Source organism: Coregonus lavaretus, assembly GCF_964263955.1.
Source record: "Coregonus lavaretus genome assembly, contig: HAP1_SCAFFOLD_719, whole genome shotgun sequence".
Classification (NCBI taxonomy): Eukaryota; Metazoa; Chordata; class Actinopteri; order Salmoniformes; family Salmonidae; genus Coregonus; species Coregonus lavaretus.
In genome coordinates, this window is record NW_028157846.1 from 219246 (window position 1) to 225381 (window position 6136).

Below are 6136 nucleotides of genomic sequence, written 5' to 3' on the forward strand. Positions count from 1 at the left end.
GTAATTTAGTGCATTTAAATACCCCAAAAAATTAATGCAATAAACAAATTCATCCAAAACATACAAATAAGCACGAATACCTGTATCTAATGAATATGCTACATTCACTTTCACTGTTTACAGTATATATTCACTTACGGTAAGCCATCAACAAATTCACATGCGCAGGTCGTGCACCTCATCCACATGCACAGCTCCGGCGGTCGGCTTGAGCTGACCAGTCGGCAGGTCACGTAATTAGGACACTGCCACAACTGGAATTCTGATGGTTGGATAATTTTTATTCGACCTGCACACGAAGAGACAACACACAATATGTTAGCTCTTGGTGCAGCCACAGCTCTCGGGCACCTTGCTAGTTGAAGGTCAGGCAAAAGAGAACAGGTGCTGCATGCACACATTCCGTGCCTAACAACACACTATACAATACAAGTAAAATGATATACAACATAATTCTGACAAAATAAATGACATACCTGTACACGAAGAGACAACACACAATAGCTTAGCCCTTGGTGCAGCCACAGCTCTCGGGCACCTGCGTGAGCACATAGAAACTCACTGTCTAATCAGAGACTTCAACACATTAGTTCCCACAATGAGTTCATCAACCTGCCCATCAACAATAAGCACTGGGACTACATAACAGAAGCCATAAAGTTGAATTTTTAAGTCACACATGCCCACTGGGCTAGTTTGTTCCCACCACAATCCACCAGGATAATGTCTGAAGGAGCTAGAAAGTTCCCCTCTACCACTCCTGCCTCCCTCAACCGAGGTACAATATCTGCGCGCAGAGTAGTAGCCATGGACCCACTATCTAACATCTCCTTCAGCTCAACTTTATCCTGTACTAGCACAGTGGTGTAAAACAAACTGTCTTTCTGATTAATTCTCATTGTGTTCTGAAAAATGACTGTGTTGTTCTTGGGTACTGACTCACAAAAGTAAGAATAAACAGATTGGATATCATCATCAGTGGAGGAAAAATAAGAATGCCCCACATTGCCCTCCTCAGAACGGAGGCTTTCTAGTTTTCCTGAGACCTGCCAGTCTGTCCACATCCAGGGTTCTGTCGCTGCCCAGCCTCACTACAGTCAAAGCTCATGTGGCCCGGAGAAAAGCACTTGACGCACAGCTGGTGCATCTGACAGTGAGCTTTGGTCCAGTGATTAGTGCTTCCACAGTCAGCGCACTCATGCTGACGTTTGTGGAACTGTTTACGGGGCCCTCTACATTTAACATGTTTAAGTCATTTAGCAGACGCTCTTATCCAGAGCGACTTACAGTTAGTGCATACGTAACTTTTTTTTTTCATACCCCCCGTGGGAATCGAACCCACAACCCTGGCGTTGCAAACACCATGCTCTACGAACTGAGCCGGCCATTCCCTCCACTACCCTAGGCGACGCTGGTCCAATTGTGCGCCGCCCCATGGGTCTCCCGGTCGCGGCCGGCTACGACAGAGCCTGGATTCAAACCAGGATCTCCAGTCCCCCAGGACTGTGTTGTGTTACCTGCTTGACAATAGTATTGATGTCCCCCAGGAGAGCAGCAGCAGGTTGCACGTTGTTCCCCATCTCCTCAGCACACAGATCAACCTTGACATTGACCTTGACATAAATAACGTATGTGGAACGTTACTACAACATACCAGCAACGACACGACAGGAAGAGCGCCGTGCGTGACACATGTAACAGCAGCTGGAGGAGTGGCCAAACCTCAAGCTAAACACAACAGAAATAACCAGGCACCACCACATAATGCTAAGGCTGACACACACACGTTCCCTTTTATAAACCGGGTGACTCGAGCCCTGAATGCTGATTGGCTGAAAGCTGTGGTATATCTGACCGTATAACATGGGTCACGTTGAGGGAGGAGGTCAGAGACCTGGCCGTGTTGTGCCAGGATAACAACCTCTCCCTCAACGTGACCAAGACAAATGAGATGATTGTGGACTACAGGAAAAAAAAGAGGACTGAGCACGCCCCCATTCTCATCGACGGGGCTGTAGTGGAACAGGTTGAGAGCTTCAAGTTCCTTGGTGTCCACATCACCAACGAACTATCATGGTCCAAACACACCAAGACAGTCGTGAAGAGGGCACGACAAAGCCTATTCCCCCTCAGGAGATTGAAAAGATTTGGCATGGGTCCTCAGATCCTCAAAAAATTATACAGCTGCACCATCGAGAGCATCCTGACTGGTTGCATCACCGCCTGGTATGGCAACTGCTTGGCCTCTGACCGCAAGGCACTACAGAGGGTAGTGTGTACGGCCCAGTACATCACTGGGGCCAAGTTTCCTGCCATCCAGGACCTCTATACCAGGCGGTGTCAGAGGAAGGCCCTCAAAATTGTCAAAGACTCCAGCCACCCTAGTCATAGACTGTTCTCTCTGCTACCGCACGGCAAGCGGTACCGGAGTGCCAAGTCTAGGTCCAAAAGACTTCTCAACAGCTTCTACCCCCAAGCCTTAAGACTCCTGAACAGCTAATCATGGCTACCCGGACTATTTGCACTGCCCCCCCACCCCATCCTTTTACGCTGCTGCTACTCTGTTAATTATTTATGCATAGTCACTTTAACTTTACCCACATGTACATATTACTTCAACTACCTCAACTAGCCGGTGCCCCCGCACATTGACTCTGCACCGGTACCCCCCTGTATATATAGCCTCCCTACTGTTATTTTATTTTACTTCTGCTCTTTTTTTCTCAACACTTTTTTTGTTGTTGTTTTATTTTTACTTTTTTGTTTAAAATAAATGCACTGTTGGTTAAGGGCTGTAAGTAAGCATTTCACTGTAATGTCTGCACCTGTTGTATTACGGCGCATGTGGCCAATAAAATTTGATTTGATTTGATTTGAAATTTATTTTGACTGTTCGAATTACGTTGGTAACCAGTTTATAATAGCAATAAGGCACCTCTGGGGTTTGTGGTATAGGGCCAATATACCACGGCTAAGGGCTGTATCGTCGAGGCACTCTGCGTTGCATCGTGCTTAAGAACAGCCCCTAGACGTGGTATATTGGCCATATACCACACCCCCTCGGGCCTTATTGCTTAAATATAGATGTACTGTACAGCACTAAGACAGCCATGACATTATTTGGAGAGACCACAAAGACTTATAGAGAAGCTATATAATTGATAGACTAAATCCAATAGACTGAGTCAAATACCTTTATACCTGGTTACAATGAAATGTAGTTCACTATGAAATGACCTGTGACTAGGGTTGCAAAATTACAGTTACTTTCCCCAAATTCCCAGAAATCCCTGTTGGAAGATTCCAGAAATCAGAACGGAATAAGCAGAAAATCTGGAATCCGAAAAAAAGAAGGAAAAAAAAGAAACCCTACTGGTGACCTTTGACCTAGCTGGATGACCTTTACTTGGGTGTCAAACCTGGGGGGAAGGCCAAAGTGCAGGATCCAGTTGAGTCTGGCACCAAGTAGGACCACAACATCAGACTGGAGCAGAGCTCTGCAGTCCCCACCAAGACCATAGAACCAGGAGGATAGGAAGAGGAGGAGGAGGAGGAAGAGAGGAGGAGGAGGATAGGAAGAGAGGAAACGGAGGATAGGAAGAGAGGAGGAGGAGAGCAGGGACAAAACAAAATGTAATGAAAAGAGGCTAGTTATAGGAGTAGTGTAGTTGTTTGATTGACACCAGTTTACATTGACATGACCTGGCCAGGAGAGACTAGTTATAGATAGGGATTTCAGGAGTTTCGTGGTCCGTTCAAATGGTCAGGGAAATTCTTGGTCCTACTTATACAGTCAATGGTCTGTACATGAATATGATGCCAGCTGAGAGAAGGAGAGGCTGACCTGGAGCGGGCAGCAGCAACACAGTTGGGGTGATCGTCAGGCAGCACCCCTTTACCCATGGGGGTGGGCAGGAAGGGCAGGTCACACCCCTCCACCAGCTCCTTCAGAGCCCCCTCTGCTCTTCAATGGGCTGCACCTGCAGAGGGACACAGACAGAGGGCACTGCCACACGGATTTCAACAGACTGGTCTTCACAACTGGGATGCATTCAGCTGAGCAAAACGTTGTGCAACGTTCAGATAGAAATATAGCATGTAGAACGAACGTGCCTCTCAGACAGGTAGAATGAGAAATCATGTCAACAACATTTGTCGACTGAACGTGGCCCAGTTTTCAACTGAACCGTGGTACAGTGCTATATGTGTTACAGTGCGTCTCAGCTGGCTATTGATCTCTCTTGGACAGACGCACGTAACATAACTGGAAGTAGCGTCTGTCAACAGAATGGGATGTGACAACTTTGTTCCGGTACGCTGATTTTTCACCACTAATCATTTGGACAAATCCCGATTTCGCAGGTGCTCGCATCTTTTCAATTTCAGAACGGGAGGGGACATTTGGCCCATAAACTTGCCGGAAACTTGCAGAGAGTTTCCGTTTAGGGGGGTGGAGAGTTCGCAAGTGGCGTTAGTATCTTTCTCTTAACATCTCCCCAGACCTTATCCAAGTATCTGACGCAATTATGCAAGATTTTAGTTCTGTTTCCCCCAGATTATCTGGCTATTAAAAAAGCAATGCCTACCTTTGCCAATGATGAGTAAAGTCCATTTGGCTCCTTTCAGGACCGCCAGTGCTTCTGTGATCACCATATGGTCAGCCATACTCACAGGAGGAGGTGGACTACAGGGCACCTCTCTGACAAAGGAAATAATAAATAATAGGTCAAACATTAAACATGTTACCTAGCAACTTTATTGCATATGTAAATAAACCATGAAGGTCTATCGAGGCTTATTGCTATTCTCTGATGAGAATATTTTGATATAGTGCTATATTTTCTAAGTAATTTAATTTCTGGTTCACTTCAGACGTTAAAAGGTATAACAAGATAAAATAAAAATGACTACGGTGATGTGAATTCAGAGGTATACATATTCAACAGTAACACATTAGTATACATTTTAAATGGATGAAAGACAGTGATGGCCACTAACCTGGCTCTGCTCCTGTCCAATTTAGCATTGACCATGTCCCCAGATATGTCTACGTATACAGCACCTGGACGTCCATACATGCTAGTGCGTGCTGCCTTAGACATACCAAACACCCTTAAATTCAGATCAATTAAGGCTGTGCTGTGCTCTTATGAAGCAGTTAAGGTACCTTGCTAAGCTGGAAAATTAGAGGTCAGAAAAAAGACAATTGCAGGTGATACCAAATGATATGAAGAGGACTACACAGAGGGAGTCAGAGTAGACTGTATACCTTCTCTACCACTGAGGAGATCATATCCAGACTGCTAGACCTAGCAGAGAACTTACTGTACAATCTGCATGCCTCCACCTGACAGAGAAAGAGGACCACAAATAACAAATTATTTCCTCTTTCAGCAATTAAACTGCTAGGGCCAGTTTCCCAGACAGAGATTCTCTATTGAGTTTGCTTTTTAGGCCATGACTAGGCTTAATCTGTGTCCTGGGAAACAACCCCCTAATGTTCAAAAGTCATAAATATCATGGTTCAATCGGTACCTGTGGAAACTCTTGAAACGCCCCAGTGGTCTCTTGGTTTTGATCGGAGGAGCCTCCAATAACAATCACAGGCCTACAGAGAGAGAGGTATCACACAATGACATCAACTGACAATCTGAGATAGTTTGGAGTCCTCAGATCATTTTTTGCAGTGTGTGGATAGCATCCCTTCTTTTGAAAGGACCACTGAACATGAGTAGTAGGGTCTTCTGTTTGTGGAGTTCTAGCATACCAGCAGTTCATGTTAGCGTTGGCCATTCCACCAAGTGCATGGATGAGTCCCGGTCCAGACACAACCAGACACGCACCTGGACTGGAGAGGAACAGACAGACAGAGGGACAGACAGGAAGACAGGCAGACAGACACATAAAGGGTCAGACAGACAGGCAGACATAATTAGCAATGCAAAAAAGCTATGAAACTGACCCTCACACACTACACGCTCCTGTAGTCTATGTACGGGTAGTTAATATCACATGATTTGGGGAGAGCTGGTTTAGTAATAAAAAGGTGGCTTATGGCTTGTTCATTGCGCATTCCCACATACTTGATTCCTGAGGCTTGAGCTGCCTTAGCTACTTCAATGACTGGAACACCAAC

The 6136-nt window shown here is 45.6% G+C and overlaps 1 pseudogene across 1 annotated transcript; it reads right to left on the minus strand.

Moving 5' to 3' along the window:
• Positions 1-1475: 1475 nt before the first annotated feature.
• On the minus strand, positions 1476-5904 carry LOC311124813 (2-hydroxyacyl-CoA lyase 1-like; annotated as a pseudogene). Its single transcript has 8 exons — positions 5768-5904; positions 5536-5608; positions 5270-5347; positions 4995-5093; positions 4587-4695; positions 3845-3980; positions 3392-3497; positions 1476-1601 (listed from the first exon to the last, which is right to left on the minus strand). The product of its transcript is annotated as a 2-hydroxyacyl-CoA lyase 1-like (transcript).
• Between the last annotated feature and the right edge of the window lie 232 nt (positions 5905-6136).